The sequence below is a fragment of the Diadema antillarum genome, unplaced genomic scaffold (genome assembly GCF_040938485.1).
Source record: "Diadema antillarum isolate AM-2024a unplaced genomic scaffold, OU_Dant_1.0 scf00000149, whole genome shotgun sequence".
Classification (NCBI taxonomy): Eukaryota; Metazoa; Echinodermata; class Echinoidea; order Diadematoida; family Diadematidae; genus Diadema; species Diadema antillarum.
This window is the reverse complement of record NW_027271038.1, coordinates 216,128-235,722: the sequence shown is the minus strand read 5'-3', so window position 1 is coordinate 235,722 and position 19,595 is coordinate 216,128. Positions and strand designations below refer to the sequence as shown.

At 40.0% G+C, this 19,595-nt stretch overlaps 1 protein-coding gene across 4 annotated transcripts in view; it reads right to left on the bottom strand.

Annotated features, from left to right (window-relative positions):
• The window catches only part of LOC139721757 (uncharacterized), a 116,641-nt gene extending 97,861 nt beyond the window's left edge, over window positions 1-18,780 (bottom strand). Inside the window, exons 1-2 of one of the 4 annotated variants that reach the window (XM_071633079.1) lie at window positions 18,482-18,779; window positions 5,422-5,705 (exon numbers count right to left, since the gene is read on the bottom strand). The gene's annotated coding sequence lies outside the window, so the exon portion shown is untranslated. Of the gene's footprint in view, window positions 1-5,421; window positions 5,706-7,091; window positions 9,023-18,481 lie in introns of those variants that run through there. The other 3 variants (XM_071633078.1, XM_071633080.1, XM_071633077.1) reach the window with 3 other exon arrangements.
• Window positions 18,781-19,595: the final 815 nt, after the last annotated feature.

The window sequence follows — 19,595 nt, the reverse complement described above, 5'->3', positions numbered from 1 at the left end:
TAATCACCTTTAGCGATACTTCTAGTTTTTGTTTGTTTTGTTGTTGTTTTTTTGTCTTTTAAGGAATGTATGTGCTTTGCATGGCTTGAACAGGGAAGTGGAGCAATACGGGTGTGGATATCTCCAATATAAGCGGCCTTGGGCATGCTCAGAAAAAAAAAAGACAAATAAGACCTCTCAAATATTTTATGGCTGGAAAATGATCTTAATAATACAGGGTACAAATGTACTTATAATGAGCCAATGTCCTCAAAGCGCAGATGGCTGTTTTTCAGCTCACCTGAGCCAAAAGGCTCAAGTGAGCTATTGCAATTGCTCTTCATCCGGCGTGCGTCACGAGTAAACTTCTTACATTATTTTCATCTTCTTCTTGAAAACCCCATGACCGATTTTCACCAAATTTGGCAGTGGTGTAGCATTCCTTAGGGAAAGGATCTCAGTTTGTTCAAACGGCCACCTTGAAAATTGAGGAATCTTTAAAAATCTTCTTCTCAGGAACCAAAAGTGATAGGGCTAGTAATGAGGTGGGACATTGATGACTGTCGTTTCAAATTTGCTCATGGCAGAATCAGGGGTGCCCCCCTCGGCAAGCAGGGGAAGGGGGAGGGATCCAAATGGGGGCCTAAATTGTACATTTGTGACCTACCACAACAAAAGGATCAGAAAGTCGCTGAAGGCTGAGCCGAGTTTGAGTTTCATCAAAATTGGTCAAAACCATCAAATTTCTCTCTTTTTGATTTTATGACTTTCAATGGAACAGAAACATGTCTGAAGATTTGAATTTAGCACCACAGATAGACTTTGCCCCTAGCAACAATCTTATTAGTCAGTGCGTGGCATCGTGGTTACTGATTGGTCATGCATAGACCGCTGGCGCTAAGCTTGAATATACATCGCTGATGTTGTCAGGAGCGTCGGAGCTAAATTGTACATTTTCATTTTCTTCTTGAAAACCCCATGACTGATTTTCACCAAACTTGGGGGGGGGGGGGGGGCCTCAGTCCCCAATCAGGGCTGCAAAGGGGGGGGGGGGGTGTACATTGTACATTACATAGATCTTCTTCTTTAAAAAAAAAAAAAAAAAATGGATTTTCACCAAACTTGGCAGGTAGCATCCCAAGGGGATAGGATCTTCAAGTGGGCACCATGCTCCCCTTTGGGGCCCCCAGGGAGCCCAAACCTCCCACATTAAGGAATATTTACAAATCTTCTTTTCTAGAACCAGAAATCACAAAACTACAATGTACCATAAGTTAATATTATGAGTTAGTACACTTTGATGACTCTAGTTTCAAGTTTGTTCATTGCAGATCCAGGGGTGCCCCCCCCCCCCCTTGCAGCCTGGGGGAGGGATCCGAATGGGGGCCTAAATTGTAACTGCAAAGGGGGGGGGGGTGTACATTGTACATTACATAGATCTTCTTCTTTTTAAAAAAAAAAAAAAAAATGGATTTTCACCAAACTTGGCAGGTAGCATCCCAAGGGGATAGGATCTTCAAGTGGGCACCATGCTCCCCTTTGGGGCCCCCAGGGAGCCCAAACCTCCCACATTAAGGAATATTTACAAATCTTCTTTTCTAGAACCAGAAATCACAAAACTACAATGTTCCGTAAGTTAATATTATGAGTTAGTACACTTTGATGACTCTAGTTTCAAGTTTGTTCATTGCAGATCCAGGGGTGCCCCCCTCGGCAAGCAGGGGAAGGGGGAGGGATCCAAATGGGGGCCTAAATTGTACATTTGTGACCTACCACAACAAAAGGATCAGAAAGTCGCTGAAGGCTGAGCCGAGTTTGAGTTTCATCAAAATTGGTCAAAACCATCAAATTTCTCTCTTTTTGATTTTATGACTTTCAATGGAACAGAAACATGTCCGAAGATTTGAATTTAGCACCACAGATAGACTTTGCCCCTAGCAACAATCTTATTAGTCAGTGCGTGGCATCGTGGTTACTGATTGGTCATGCATAGACCGCTGGCGCTAAGCTTGAATATACATCGCTGATGTTGTCAGGAGCGTCGGAGCTAAATTGTACATTTTCATTTTCTTCTTGAAAACCCCATGACTGATTTTCACCAAACTTGGGGGGGGGGGGGGGGCCTCAGTCCCCAATCAGGGCTGCAAAGGGGGGGGGGGGGGGGTGTACATTGTACATTACATAGATCTTCTTATTTAAAAAAAAAAAAAAAAAATGGATTTTCACCAAACTTGGCAGGTAGCATCCCAAGGGGATAGGATCTTCAAGTGGGCACCATGCTCCCCTTTGGGGCCCCCAGGGAGCCCAAACCTCCCACATTAAGGAATATTTACAAATCTTCTTTTCTAGAACCAGATATCACAAAACTACAATGTACCATAAGTTAATATTATGAGTTAGTACACTTTGATGACTCTAGTTTCAAGTTTGTTCATTGCAGATCCAGGGGTGCCCCCCTCGGCAAGCAGGGGAAGGGGGAGGGATCCAAATGGGGGCCTAAATTGTACATTTGTGACCTACCACAACAAAAGGATCAGAAAGTCGCTGAAGGCTGAGCCGAGTTTGAGTTTCATCAAAATTGGTCAAAACCATCAAATTTCTCTCTTTGTGATTTTCTGACTTTCAATGGAACAGAAACATGTCCGAAGATTTGAATTTAGCACCACAGATAGACTTTGCCCCTAGCAACAATCTTATTGGTAAGTGCTGGCATCGTGGTTACTGATTGGTCATGCGTAGACCGCTGGCGCTAAGCTTGAATATACATCGCCGATGTTGCCAGGAGCATCGGGGCTAAATTGTACATTTTCATTTTCTTCTTGAAAACCCCATGACTGATTTTCACCAAACTTGGGGGGGGGGCTCAGTCCCCAATCAGGGCTGCAAAGGGGGGGGGGGGGGGGTGTACATTGTACATTACATAGATCTTCTTCTTTAAAAAAAAAAAAAAAAAAAAGCGGATTTTCACCAAACTTGGCAGGTAGCATCCCAAGGGGATAGGATCTTCAAGTGGGCACCATGCTCCCCTTTGGGGCCCCCAGGGAGCCCAAACCTCCCACATTAAGGAATATTTACAAATCTTCTTTTCTAGAACCAGCAATCACAAAACTACAATATACCGTAAGTTAATATTATGAGTTAGTACACTTTGATGACTCTAGTTTCAAGTTTGTTCATTGCAGATCCAGGGGTGCCTCCCCCCCCCCCCCCCTGCAGCCTGGGGGAGGGATCCGAATGGGGGCCTAAATTGTAACTGCAAAGGGGGGGGGGGTGTACATTGTACATTACATAGATCTTCTTCTTTAAAAACCAAAAAAAAAAAATGGATTTTCACCAAACTTGGCAGGTAGCATCCCAAGGGGATAGGATCTTCAAGTGGGCACCATGCTCCCCTTTGGGGCCCCCAGGGAGCCCAAACCTCCCACATTAAGGAATATTTACAAATCTTCTTTTCTAGAACCAGAAATTACAAAACTACAATGTTCCGTAAGTTAATATTATGAGTTAGTACACTTTGATGACTCTAGTTTCAAGTTTGTTCATTGCAGATCCAGGGGTGCCTCCCCCCCCCCCCCCCTTGCAGCCTGGGGGAGGGATCCGAATGGGGGCCTAAATTGTAACTGCAAAGGGAGGGGGGTGTGTACATTGTACATTACATAGATCTTCTTCTTTAAAAACAAATTTTCACAAACTTGGGGGGGGGGGGGGGGGGGGGCTCAGTCCCCAATCAAAACAAAAAAAAATGTCGCTATGGCGACTGGTATGCCTCCGCCATAATGCATGATTCTCCTAATAGGTCTATAGTACATGTGGACAATGTGTGATTACATTTTCACAAAAATTGGCAAAATATTAAAATGACATGTTTGTCACAAATGTATTGAATGTTTACCTTTCTTGACCTATGTTTAATTGGATGAATAGGAGAGCATGTATTTGGAGATTTAAGAACTTTAACTTGATTTTGACCCTTTCATAAGTTTATGCACTGAGTAATTTTCAAGGTGTGGAGAAAAAGTGCAATTTCTGTATTGAACGGTAAATTGTTATCATTTTCATCTGGCCTTTGATTTATAAGAGAATCAATGTCAGGCAGAACATACATAAATATGTACTAAGTTTCAAGATAACTTGAGCCACTTCCGAGATACGGAGAAAGAAGTAAGTTCCGCACTTTCACTTGATCTTTGACCTTTTGACCTTTGACCTTCTTGGCAAAAAAAAAAATCCCAGACAATCTCTATTGGGTTATACATGCATGCATCAAGTTAAAAAAAAAAAATCCTGCTGGCATTGCATATATAAGGAAAATAATAAAATTTTGAAGTATTGCCCTTGACCTTTGACCCCTGACCTTTGACCCCACGAACCCTTAATTCCCTAGATAACCACTGCCAGTCAGTACATGCATATATACTATGTTCCATGAAGATACCTTGAATAATTTCCAAGATACAGAGAAAAAAAGTGAAATTTTAACATTTTACTTGACCTTTTGACCTTTAACCTTTTGACCTCATGACCCCAAACTTTCACCACAGAATCTTAATTTGGTAATACATGTATACACTCAGTTTGAAAAAAATATCTTCAGGCATTGCATAGATATGGGGGAAATGGTGAAATTTTAAGCATTTGACCTTGACCTTTGACCTTGAGCATGTGCACCCAAAAGTTGATAGGCACAACTTTACCCCTTAATACACATACATGCCAAGTTTCATTAGGATACCTCAAAAGGTTTTTGGATTTTCACCAAACTTGGCAGGTAGCATCCCAAGGGGATAGGATCTTCAAGTGGGCACCATGTTCCCCTTTGGGGCCCCAGGGGGCCCAAACCTCCCACATTAAGGAATATTTACAAATCTTCTTTTCTAGAACCAGCAATCACAAAACTACAATGTACCGTAAGTTAATATTATGAGTTAGTACACTTTGATGACTCTAGTTTCAAGTTTGTTCATTGCAGATCCAGGGGTGCCTCCCCCCCCCCCCTTGCAGCCTGGGGGAGGGATCCGAATGGGGGCCTAAATTGTACATTTTCATCTTCTTCTTAAATGCAACATGATAGATGTTCACCAAACTTGGCAGGTAGCATTCCTAGCTACAGTGAAATGACGTCCGTGGGACCGGCGATATTACCTCGTTATAACGGGTACCTCGTTATAACCGCACACATCAAAAACAAAGAAAAACATAAGCACGACGTCATATACCCATCAATCAAACTTAAGAACATCCTTTGCATTGTTATTACCAGGGTTCTCGCCAGGAATTTCTTCACGCTTGTCGGCACTTATACGCGCTGTTCTGGGGGTGGGTACGCAGAAGCCTTCGTTAATGCTCAATACAACACAGATAAATCGCCGCTAAAATGCCACTAAAAGCGACATTTTCATGGAGATGTAATGAACGTTGTGAAACAACGCAGAAACTCCATACCTTTTGTTGGCAGCAGTTCCTGAATAATAAATGAAAGAGAAGTAGGTGCCGATGGTGAAGGTTCCGATTTCTTTTAGGCCTTTCCTGTTTCACTGTTGCAATAATTAGCCGTCTCTGCATCGCAACAACGCACGCCGTGTACTAACTATACCCGTAGTGTTTTTGCTTTCTCGCCGTCTGCTCGACCACGTGGTAGGCCTACTGCATGCAGATGCGCGAGAAGCGATCGAGAACTTTCGGGACATCCTTGCACTTTCCTTTCTGGGTATACTGCGGTAGTTTGGCTGTGACATCAAAGAGATATCATACAAAAATGTAATGATGGTCACTATTCCGAAGGTTTGTTTATAATAATAATAATAATAATACATACAATTTCTATAGCGCCGTTCTCCACTTTGATTAAATGCTCAAGGTGCTTTACATTTGTACATCAAAGCAAACAGACTAAAGATACAAGTACATCACCGTAATAGAAGAAGATGAAGAAGCAGAAAAGAAAATAAAATCATAAAATGAAACGATTCATTACTGAGTACTTCGAAAGTCTGTAATCAGAAACAACAACGCCAAAGGTCGGTACTACAGATGAATGTTCAAAATAAACAAAACTGATTTCGTTCGGAGATTAACAAACATTTTTTTTATTATTTTCCGATCAACGAACCTTCAGAAAGGAATCTATCATCTATCATCGTTATTGTTTTGGAATAACAAACCTTCAGAGTAAGAAAACTAACCATTTTGGGGCCGTTGTTGTATTCTGAAATTATACTAGCAGAACGTTCGAAATAACAGAACTGATTTCGTTTGGATATAAACGGGGCAATTCCGCAGTTAGATGGACATTACATGGATAAAAGAAATGTGCCTCTTTATCTTACTCTTTAATTCAGGTATCAACTAATGCCATGATGTTCACCAATCACTAAGGTCTTTCAAATTCAGTAGATTTTATTTTTCGTATTTATTGATTTTGCGAGATCTAAAACCATCATTTAAAATGAACATGTGGGACTGGGGATACTGAAATTCACTTAAATGCAAATTACAGTGGGTAACTTTGAGATTTTTTCCTCAAATTTTTGCTAAAAGGTAAAAGATGAATACATTTAAATACTTCAGACGTCATGTTAAATTTTTTCAATTACAAAAGGGTGAAATGACCTGCGGAATTACTCCGGACAAATGTAACGTTACTAACTGTAACGTTACTAACCATGCATTTGGGGGTCTAGCTAATAAATTATCGGTCAAACTGCTAAAAATATTTGCGTGAACATTTGTCATGATTCAATAATTGAAATTAATGCAACACTTTGTTTCAAGTAACTTGAAATTTTGCACACTTTTTGTTACAAGACACTGATTTTTTTGTCATGTCCTTTTTTCGTAACGTTACTAACCAGCCCTTTTAGTTGACATAGCAATTCTAATATTTCATTGGATTGTGCTCATTCTTTTCTATATCATAGACCTGGGAAGGATGAACATGGTTTCACATGATTTTGACTTGAAATGAATAAATGATGATTTAGTAGTAAAAATAAATATCTAAATTTCTTTAAATGTAACGTTACTAACCACGGAATTGCCCAAACGAATATTTCTCCTTTATCATTTTTTGATTAACGATCATTCAGAGTCAAGAATGTAGAGTATTATTTTACCATTATTCTTTCAGAGCAACGAACCCTCAGAGCACGAAAACTGTAACCGTTTTGGGGCTGTCGTTTTATTCTGAAATCATACCGGCAGAACATTCGAAATAACAAAACTGATTTTGTTTGGAAATAAACGAACATTTCTTCGTTATCGTTTTCTGTTTAACGATCGTTCAGAGTTAAGAATCTAAAGTATTTTATCATTATTCTTTCGGAGTAACAAACCCTCAGAGTAAGAAAACTGCAACTGTTTTTGGGCAGTCATTTTATTCCGAAATTTTACTGGCAAAACGTTCGAAATGACACACTGATTTCGTTTTGAAATTTACGGACATTTTTCTTTATGTAATTTTTGGTTAACGAACCTTCAGAATAAAGAATCTACAATGTAGATTTTTATTATTACTATTTCTGTCAGAGTAACAGACCTTAGAGTATGAAAACACGCTGTTTTGTGCCGTCATTTAATTCCTAAATTTCACTGGCAGAACGTTCGAAATGACAACTGATTTCGTTTTGAAATTTACGGACATTTTTTTCTTTATTATTTTTAGGTTAATAAACCTTCAGAATATAGAATCTAGTATCTATATCATTACTATTTTTTTCTGTTGGAGTAACGAACCCTCAGAGTAAGAAAACTGTTTCATTCCGAAATTTCACTGGCAGAACGTTCGAAATAACAAAACTGGTTTTGTTTGGAAATTAACGGACATTGTTTCTTTATTATTTTCCGATTAACGAACCTTCAGAATAATAAGGAATGTAGTATTATTCTATCATTATTTTGGAACAAACCCTCAGAGTAAACCCGTTTGGGCATCGCTTTATTTAGAAATTTTATTGGCAGTGAACTGAACACTGGCTAACCAAACTGCTTTTGTGAATGTGAAAAACATTGTTAACTTTCACTAAATCAAGAACTGATCTGGAAGGAGAACAATTCACGTGTTAACGAAAATCAAAACTGCATCACAAATATGATATGTATAAATGCCTAGGCCGTCATTGCTATAGAGAAGAACATTTTGCTCTCTCCCGTAAAAGAAAAAAACAAAGAAGAAAATGCTCGGCATTTAGACCAGGCGTCCACTAGGGCGCGGACAAGACCCGCAATGCAAATTTGGTATTCCGCACTCCTTCAGCAACCTGTCCGCACATTCCTGAACGTGTCCGCTCACTGTCCTAAACATGTCCGGGCGTTTCCGCACCTTCGAGAGAGAGAAAAATTTCCGCGTCCAAATTTTGATCGAGACCAAAATTTGGACGCGGAAATGAACTTCCTGACACCTTTGGCGACTTGTCCTGATGATGTCCCGAGGATGTCCCGCTTGTCCGGAACCCTTCCGCACATGCTCTGGAAAGAATCCCGCGGTGTGGGGAAGCTTCGCGAATGAAAGCGGAAGACACCAGGAATGTTTTAGGACAGCGCGGAGCCGATGCGGATCTATATATATGCAAGTGTCCGGAACCGATGCGGAAATTTTGTGATCCAGACACGAAAGTGTCGACACTTTCCCTGAGTGTCATGCCAACGAAACGCAAAAACAGCAAGAAGGGAGGCGAGGCCCCCATGCAAATATCCCCATCACAGGCACACCTTTCGTCTAATGATGAAGAACAGGTAAATCTAAAGAGTTCCCGGTCCCAGAAGGCAAAGAAGAAGGTAGTAGAGACTGTGCCAATAGCAACCAGAAAGAAGTGAAATCAGCCCCCCTAACCTCCCAGTAAGTTTATGTTGATTTGATCTTTTCAGAAATCATTTTTCATCTGAGTGACTTTCATGGTTCCCATTACTTACTATGGTACATTTTCCTTTATGTTGTTTTCTTATTTTATTTGCAAACAAACTAGGTTTTCCCATGTGACAGCCCAGTTGAAAAATCACAAAAGTAGGTGGAAATACACTCAGAAAAAAAAAGCATAGAATTTTTGGCTAAATGTTAATGTATTAAAATATAAATATGAACAAGTTGTTATTCATATGTAAAATGCTCTCTAATGATACAATATATTAGAACAAAAGACAAATTCATCACAATAAAAAGAATGAATTCAATTGCAAAAATATACCTGTGGTCACATGACAATGTAATATCTTTGAAATCCAAAATAACAATGAAAGCTAAAGATAATGGAGGATAATGAAGAATTTTCTGTCAAATCAAATTTCAAGTGAAATGAGAGAAAAAGCAATAAATTATGAACTCGAAAAAGTGTTTTTTTTTTTGTTTTTTTTTTTGCTGAGTGTATATATTTAAGTACACTCTAAGCATCACAAATCATGTCAGAAATATTCTTTACCTGAATAATTTTTGTAGTTGTTATTACCTAATAATTTTATCTTCTCTTTTTGTTTTAGTTGCAAATAAACTTGATTGTCCAATTTGACAGCCCAGGTGAACCCCCCCCCCAAAAAAAAAAAAGTAAATTAAAGTAGGTTGAATATATTTCCCAATTTTTACTCTTTTTTACTCACATACTCATGCTGAGAGCTTTTTACTCTCAGCATGAAAACAAAAAAACAAAAAAAAACTTCTCGGACTTGAATCATTGCAAAATGTTCAAAAGTGATCAAAATAAGAGAGAGTTAGAGATGCACAAGGGTAAAAATGAGAGAAAGAAAAACGAATTTAATGATTAGGATCATTTTGGCATGCTCTGCAGAAGTATCAGACAAAACATGTATATACTTCACGATGGATAAAGCACAGGTCTAAAAAAAAAGGGAATAAAGAATTACCTGTATATAAGTCTCTGGAAAGATATTTTCTTTCCTGAATGTAGCAAAGGGTTGGTGCTGACCCTGAGCCAAGTGGTATGAATATCTACTCATTGGTACAGTAGCAGGATAGGGAAAACCAGTATGACTGATGGGACACAAAAACGTGACTTATGGGACGCTATCAACTACCACATTTCGAAATTGAGAGAATAATATTTACTGATACCGGAACAAGTTCTAGAACATCGTAAAACCAATCTATGACCAAAGAACATTCAGAAAATAAGCCATCTGAGAATTACACATGCTGTATTATGGTCATAATAGTGTATCAGAAATGATACGTAAATTCTGCAAAAATTGGCAATTTTCATGAAAAATGAAGGTTTTTCGGATATAACTCCACTCCATGTTCACTGATGTTCACAAATGAGGTATCAAAATGTCCGTTGTGAAAGGCTGCTTTGAGTGAATTATACCAGATCATCTAATTAAGCTTCATTAATCATCTATACTCGATAGTTTGAAAATGTATAAAAAAACATTCAAATTTATTTATATGTGTGTTCAAAAAGTTTGCGAATATCATCCATGTGACTGTAGGTAGAGAAAAGATTGTTCTCCCAGATGAGACATTAAAAAAAATATGAGTCGTCAGCCGACAAGCAGACAATCCCATTCTTCGACTTTTGGTTGTCACATTTGTAAAATAATATTGACCAATCAAATCAATATAATATCAGCAGCTACTGCGGAAGCACAAGGAGCATAATGACGGCTAGCAGTCAAATGAGGAAAAGTCAAAGTCCGCCAAATTTATACCTTTCCATTTTCCAGGTATTGTCCGCAGTTTGTCCGCATGCCTCACTTATGTTGTCTGGAAGGCATCCTGATTGTCCGCGTTCATTCCTGGTGTAATCCTAGATGTTTCCGCGCCGCCCGGCTACGATTAGCATATTCCGAGCTATTTCACACTCTTCTGGAGCGATTCCTGGGAATGTCCGCAGTCAGTCCGCGGACATTCCTAGAATGTCCCAGGACAAGCCGAGTCACACAATTATTCCGCATCTGACGCGGACAGGATGCCAAAATGACAGAATTTGCTTCCGCAACCCTTCCTGGGCTTGTCCGCGCCCAAGTGGACGTCCGCCCTTAAGCGCCTGAAATGTCAAAATAATATTTTTTACATTATTTGAACAACCAAACATTCTTTATTTTAAATTAAAAAAATATTAGAAATAGATAAAGAATGTATGGTTCTTCACGTCAAAACGTGCGCCTCCGCGTGCGGTATCCATTATCAATTTTACGCGGGAAAAGCGTAGCTCCTTGAAGCAAGAGCATGATAAAAAAAAATGAATAAACACAAACACACATACACACACACACAAACCAAACTTCCCTAATGAACATTAACGTAATACATTATACGTTGTGTTCATGAATCCCAAACGGATCCATTTTCAAAGATGTGCAGTGATTGGGTCAGAGAAGGGATGGAAGTACAATTGTACGAAATGGAAAGGAGAGCAAACTTCATATCGGTGATGGAGAACAAATGTTTCAATAATGAACTAGAAAAGGGGGGAAGGGAGAGGGCTCAGAACTCCGCCTATCTATGGATCATTGGCACTATTTATTCCTTGCATTATCAAAATTTCCGAGAAAATTGAATTCAAGTCCATTCATAACTTTTTTTAGTTATCTAGCCGGAAAAAAAAAAATGAACCTTGGTGGTGATATTAACTGATGCTGGTGTAGAGAAAAACAAAGACAGCTTGCTCAAAAGATGCTTCCTTCTTTCAGTTTATTTTCTCCCCAGTCATTCCTATCGTTCTCCTCCCATGAACCCCTGCTATGCACGGACGATGAACAAAACAAAATGTTACCGACGCTACAATAAAAAAAGAAAGAAACACGTGCTCGAAGCAAATTATCTCCACTTTTCAAGTTGAACAAATTGATGTTTGTAATGAAGAATTAAAAAAAAAAAAAACACGACCACAGGCAGTGGGGAAACTTGATATCATGGCTCGTGGAAATTTCGTGGAAATTTCCACAAAAGCCAGGTGTCAGATAAAGGAATGCCGCGCGTACTGCCACCTCGCTTCAGTGGTCGTAAACAGCGTGTAAATAGCATGTAAACCAACTGGGAACATCGATGAATGATTATCCATTTATTTTCTGCCCATGAAGGCCCCCTAACCCACCTGTTAACAAACCAAGCCAGAAGCACGTGGAGCATTACGTACGTTGAACTTGAAAGACCATCATGACAGAATTACTATAAATTTCGGTCCGGAGAAGGAAAATGGAATATTCACAAATGACGTTTACAAATCCATGGAAAGTGAAAAGGCTCAAATGGAACGCATGGCTTTTTAAATAAAAATAAAAAAAATAACCTGCTGAAACTACAAAAAAAAAAAACAATTTGCATTTGCTTACTCCATCGCACGTTCTTTTTTCTTTTTTTAATGAAAGATGGAGTTAATTTTCTCTTTGCGGCAATGCTTTGAACGCATCTAATTTTGCGTCATTGCCGATGGCCAGCTTCCTAAAGAATTGATACAAATCCTTTCAAATATACAAAACAAAGTCTAAAAATCCTGGATCCTGGCGGTGAATTCCGATGGTAAATCCTGCTCACTATCAGAATTTAATCATCTATTCCTCGCGCCATTTTACCAATCAACTGTTCCCGAAAATTTCATCCTAATCTGTTCCCAAATTTTGACTTATTTTGCGGATAGAGAGATAGACAGGCAGACAAACGATCAAACAAACCAAAGCAGCAGCAAAAAAAAAAAATACAACCTTTGGCGAGGGGGGCATGCATTTCATATCGTTTTTTTTTGCGTAACCCGACAACAAGCGTGACAACAAGCGAGCACGTGTCAGCCTTCCTCAGCCTCCCTCGGCCTCCGACCCTCTCTTTCCATCCTCTCTCTCCCTCTCACAATACCATCGTACACACAGGCGGCCGTCTGTGGCCGGCTGGGTGCAACCAAGGAGGTATGAGATACCTCCTTGGTGCAAACAGGGAGGTGGACCTCCCTGCTGCAACTTCACACAAATTGCTCTGTGTGTGGATTCCGAATCAGAGCGCATGTGAGTGAGCAAGTGTGTGATGTGGTGTGTATGTGCAGCTAGTACGTCGCTATGGTGAGCCGCGTTGTTGTGATCGGTGCGGTGACTGCGTGGATAACTCCTTTCAACATCTAGTTTCTTTTCTAGCCAGATAATAAAGAGTGAAAAAGGCGAGAAATTGGTCCAAACTAATTAGCTCGTCAAGCAAGTTCACGCGTGGTGTTACCCTTGTCGGCAAGTTTTACCCTTGTCGACAATTGTTTCTTCAAACCGCACGCTTGTCGGCGCCGACAAGGGTGATATACACTGGCGAGATCCCTGATTACACAATTATGGGTCATTATCATTGAGAGAATAAAGGGAAATCATTTGTGAATTGATACAAAAAAAAATAATTAAAAAGTATGGGTTGAAATGCGTTAATTCTTTATTTTCCTTCCGAAAATCTCTTCACATAATAGTTGCACGTTATGTTTTATGTTTATGACAAGTAGGCCTATATTATATTTGTGATTCTTTCTACACCTATCTCTTCCTCTTGTATTGAACCATTTTTGAAAGAATAATATTTTTCGTTTGTGAAATACAGTGTTAAATGACAATGAACAAGATCAGATTGTATAAAATGCATTTGTTAAGTTTTTCAAAACACTCCTATGTAGATACACACAGAGCGAACTAGCTACCTTGCTACGGTAGACACACACAGCGGGCTACTACTAAGTATTAGCTGCATGCACACACAATCAAGCTTTGCGCCATGTGGCGGCGAATGCGTTAGATTTACATATTGTATGTATGAGTGTATTTGCGCAGACGTTTCTATGGTTGTTGCATACGAAGCCACGCCCGACACGTTCGCTGAGACCAAAAAATTATTGCAAGGAGTGTTTTCAAAGCGATATCCCCACCCCCAAGATGTGGAGCTAGCGATAAACTAACCTCACCATCGGATTCAGCTTATAATAAACTACTCGCATGCCACACGCTGGTTCGAGTATCGAAGCAGACGCCGAGATACGAGGAAATACTGTATACGCTATATATTTCGCGGGGGTTTTATTTTCGCGAATTTCGCGAGTCGGGAGCTATTCACGAAATTAACACGCGAAAATATTACCTTCCAAAATGAATCCCTTGCCTTGATAATACGAACATTTCAGTACTACTATACCATGTCACGGCTTACCGAACAGACCATACTGGCTAAGCTTGTTTACGTACGTCCACGTCTACTTACGAATACTGTAGAGAGCCAATCCATTATCGCAAGCCAAGGGGACCCCTCGTCAGAAATCTAGCGTGACGGACTTAACCACTTCAAAAATGTTGAATTCTAACTTACTAGTTCGCAGAGTTTGGCAAGTCTTTTTCATGCAGTGTATAACTTGTATCATTCTTATTTGCTAGTAAGTTGAAAATTCACACTTTCTTTGCCACTTCATATTTTCTCTGGTCCCCCAATTTAACCACTCGCGAAAATGTGTGACAGCGGCAATTCGCGAAAATTTATGTACGCGAAAATTATAGCGTATACAGTACGTGATTCTGACGCTGTTTTCATCAACTTATAGTCGGAAATATTTACCAGCGCTCTAATAGAAGATGGAGACCAACTTCTCCTTTCATATGATACCAAATTCGTTAAGATTTGTTGGCGGCTTGCCATGGGGAAAAGACAATAAAGGCAAAATCCAGCTCAAAATTTCATGTCAAAATCGGCACTACGCGTGTTTCCATTGCGCCCTATGGGAGTTGCGTGATATGAGATAGGGCGCACATTCGCGGTAGGGTTGGCAACGCACAATCCGATCCGACACCCTATTACTAGATTGATGCTCTAGAAGTTATCTGTGGGAAAAATCTACCGGTAGGCCCATGCTAGACAGAAAGATCTGTCTGTCCTGAGGAGTCTTTTAATTTTTTGAAGTTATCGCTCTCCTCCAGAGACAGACGGAAGGTTGTACTATACCTCGCTGTGTGAGGTAGCCACCTCAACCTTCTTGATTGCACCTAATTCACAGCCCTAGATCGGCAAATTTAAACTTGTACAGGGTACAGCAAATATAAATCAATATTTCAAGAATGCATTGCACTCACCACATTAATGAATTATCCAACATTTTGGTAGAACTTTCATGAAAAAAGATTGATGCAACTACCAGCCCATCGGTACAGTCGTATCAGCTCTTCAACATACGAATCTGTTAGCCAATCACGTGCGAGGTAGATTTCTACATGTTTTATTAAAACACGTACCTCGCGTGTGATTGGCTAACGGATTCAAAATGGTGACTTACAGCTATCGAATGGCGATGTTGCGATATGGATACAAATTTCTGCGATCTAATCTAGTTACTGTGAGTATTTTGATTGCATAGTGTGAGAAAGTTACCCCAAATACTGCTACTGTATAATGTGTCATGGCAAACTTGTTTGAATGTAAGAAAGCTGTATGACATCATAATTGGGTTTATCATAACTTTTGGTCTGTGCGCGACCGCTGGCAGAGCATATCTGTATTGACCGAAAGATCGGTCTGTATCTGGTAATCGGGGAAATGTTCCGCGGAGATTGCGTCTGGCTTCACGGATCCCCTCCTATACAATGTCATGTCTACAGAGGAGAGCGATAACGTCAAAGAAAATAAAAGACTCCTCCAGACAGACGGATCTTTCTGTCTAATATCCGTACAGGAGCCAGTATGATAGCCTTCGGTCTGTATAGTTAGGAGTGGATCCGTGAAGCCACAGACACAGTCTCCGCGGAACATATCCCCAACGACCAGATACAGACCAATCTTTCGGTAAAGGCCCATATGCCTACCATGGACAAAATGTTAGTCTTTAAATATACCATGCAAGCATGTTATTATCGGACACAATATTACCGGACACGCACATTTTTGCGTACTTGACATTCTGTACGCACGAGACTTCATAGATTAGCCTCACAGAACTTCGTGTGGACCGAAATCGCAAAAAATGTGACATAAAAATGTAAAAACACAAAGAAATTAACATTTACCTCAAATTTATAGTTGAATGACCCGCACCTCGTCATAGTTAATATTTATGCATGTTGGAATCACATTTCGTGACTAAAATTCTATGAAATCCCACTCACATACAGAAAAAATGCTGACAATTCCAATAGAACCAAAAGTTCACTGATCGATATCTGAAATTTGTAGCCATCATCCTCAAACGCCAACGATGCAGAATAGTTGTGCGCTATAGGTGCCCACAACTCGTCACCCACGCATGCAGCTCCCATAGACACAGCACGTAAAATAGAAATTGTGTTGTCGATTTCTCACAAGGTTTTATTGCATGAACTGTTCGAAATGTTCAAGACAGACATTTTGATTTTTACCGTAAAATACGAAATTTGAACCTCATTTGCCAATTTTTTCTTTGTCATTCGCTCGGTGAGAATGTGTACCAGGGTACAGTGATTTGTGGAATGAATTGTGATTCTGGTGCAAGGATTAGGTGTGAAAGACGCCGATTATTTCATTGCGAAAATAGTGTCCGGTAATACAATGCAATTTTGCACCGCGCAGAAAGACAACTATTTTTAGAGGGGTATGTTTGAAGCATATTTTCTGAAAACTGAAGCGAACAATTGACATAAGTACCGTAGTTCATGGGTAAAGTCGGCCTAGCTGGTAAAGTCGGCCCCCAGCGCGCGCATTACAAGTAACGTTAGTTGTACTGCGCGCGCTGGGGGCCGACTTAAATTTACCTGCTAGGCCGAGTTTACCCATGTAACTACAAGTCGACGGTAGGCTGAATTCGTAATTTCCAGGAGTCTATGAATAAATGTGATGGTGCTATTTTTAGCCAAAATTTCATCCTCTGAGTACGGAATTCAAAGCCACGAAAAAAAGGGTCCGGTAATAGCATCTACTATCCTACCACACCAGGTACCATGGGGGTGTTTCATAGCTGTTCTTAAAGTTACGAACGACTTAAGAACGACTGGTGATCATGCAGTTCTGATGTGCTTCTTATCAGAATTTGGGTCATTCCATGGAGTTGGGTCTTCTCTAGATTTTCATGTTGTGTAGGGAATAAAAGTCATATTCTGAAAAATTTATCAAATAATTGTCTGTGGTTTGCAGTTATTCTTGGAGAGAAATGTGTGAAGAATTATTTGATGAAAAAAAAAAAACAAGCCTGTGTACAAATGTATTTTGTCTGTGACTGTTTCACTGCTGATGTCTCATGGTTTTTTGTGGTTTATGTTGTGACATTATATAGATGATGACGGGCGGGGGAGGGAACATACCGAATGTTCCACCCGAAGGGTTTGAAATGCTATTGAGGGAGGTTATAAGTCCCGAGACAAAGTCGAGGGACTTATAGCCTCCCGAAATAGCATTTCAAACCCCGAGGGTGGAACGTTTGGTACATGTTCCCGACAACAAAAGTCATCATCTGTTATATTATATGGGTTAGTCAAATACGTCAACGTCAACCACCAAAGATCGTAGAGATTCAGTGTACTTACGCGTAGCTAGCGTAGCCCGACCAGATGCTGTTAATACACAGTGAGCTACACAGCGACTGGGCTGTATAGTGTACAATCTTTGCAACCACCAGCATGCATTACAGCAGAGCACAGCAACGCACTCGATCGCTCGCTCGCGCAGAGCCAAATTCACTGTGCGTGCGGTGGTGGCCGGTCCTAGGCCTTCTATCATTTGTTACGTGAAAATGTTCCTCTCCCATGGGAGAACATTACCAAGAATGCGTGGGCGAACATAATGAATGTACCTCCATCACGTGACTCTGTTTAGCCAATCACTAACCGGTATTTGAGTAACCCATTTAATATAAATGCCATTTTCATGGCAATGTAAAACAGGAATATACAACCCTATCATAATAAAGAGAGGCCAGGTGACTTCTACAAAGACTATAAGGCACATAAACATTTGTAACAAAATAAGAACACCAGAGCATCTTGAAAGCCACCTCATACCTATGTTACAACGAAGTCCGCAGCGATTTTTGTTGTAACATAGGTATAGCATGGTTTTACATACACTTCCAATCATAATAATGATCACAAACTTTATTTTTATAATGAGTTATATTTCAGGAGTTTTCTTATCCAAAAATTAGCATCAAAATCCTCCAAATAAACGAGAAAATACGGAACATATCACTGTACTTCCGTGCAATGTCCGGCCTCTTCGTGTAACCATGGAGCTACATGGAGCTACGTAGCTCCATGGTGTAACGAACGCTAGACGGAGAACGTAGATCAATTGCCATTGGTCTGAGATTAGATAGCGTATGGAGCAGAGCATAAAGATATTTGATCTGATTTAGAGGTCTTAATTATAATCAGGGGAATAAATTTAGTTCTGTCCCCAGGGGGCCCGTTGCATAAAACTTACCATTGAATTTCAGTGGTATAAACTACCGTCAAAATTAGGCATCACAGCCAATCAGCATCAAGGATTATAAAATTTACCGCTGATTTCAAGACTTACCGCTAGAAAGGAGCGGTTAGTCCAGCGGTATTAAGGGTTTTATGCAACAGGGCCCGGACTACAATTGCAACTCACCAGTTTCACTTGTGTTTCACACAGCCAAATCCACGGGTATAGTGTACAGGCTTCTGCAGCCAAATGGAGCTTTCTGCTTATTTGTGCTCTTAAATACCACACACTCCTTTTGTCATTGGGCTCGCTCCTGCCCACTGCATGTGTGGAGTGTGTGCAGGATGTCAGTGAGCTTCCAGTGTGTCCTGTGAATGTGTGTGTGCTATATATGCCTGTGCTAATGCATGTACACATATATGCTCATGCTGCATGAATTGTGTGTTTGTGTGTGGTTAGGATCAAAGGTCAATGATCTGTGTGAGCAGGGCAGAATAGTAATGATGGTGTGGATCTTGGCTGCAAATGTGAACAAGCTGTCAACAAGCTGATCGAGAAAGACACACGCTGGATGCGAGAATTTGTCAAGACTGACAAATTAGGTGATCTGATGCATATATGATTTCTGAGATTCTCATTGAAGAAAAGGGAATCAAACCTTTCATGCCTACAGATTTAAAATGGAAAGGGCATTATGTTCACAAAGAGACAAAATGAATCTCATTTGACATACAAGATGGCGTCTGAGGAAAAAGCCATCTTTGATATGAAATATCCCCTTGACATCAGGTACCGTTAGTGCACCAGTTTTCGACAGGACCCAGATTTCGACACCCAGCAGATAATTCTTATTGAATTTTTACATACTCAATACAAACGTCTGACTTCAACAACCAACCATAAGTTATCAATCACATTTGTAGTCTTATAACACCGTTTGTCACTTGTCATCCATAATCAGACGGTAGAATATTTAGGAGAAAAGCAACACAGTTGTGGTAATGTGAATGATTTTCACAAATCTTTAAGACAATTTCATGAATGGTTGATTGATTTTGCCATCCAGGAGCACAAGTAACAGAATGACAAATTTGTTTTATCTCTTATTAAGGAGAAATGTTGGTTATATCCTGGAGAAGATATAATTGTGAGTTGTATTCATGTTAGTGGAAGCATAGTGTGCTCTTCATTTCTACACCTATATCAGTGGACTACTGAATTTCATCATCCTCATGAATATGCATGACTCCCAGGGTAGTCATTCAAGTGTGAACATAAATGTACATATATACATCACAAA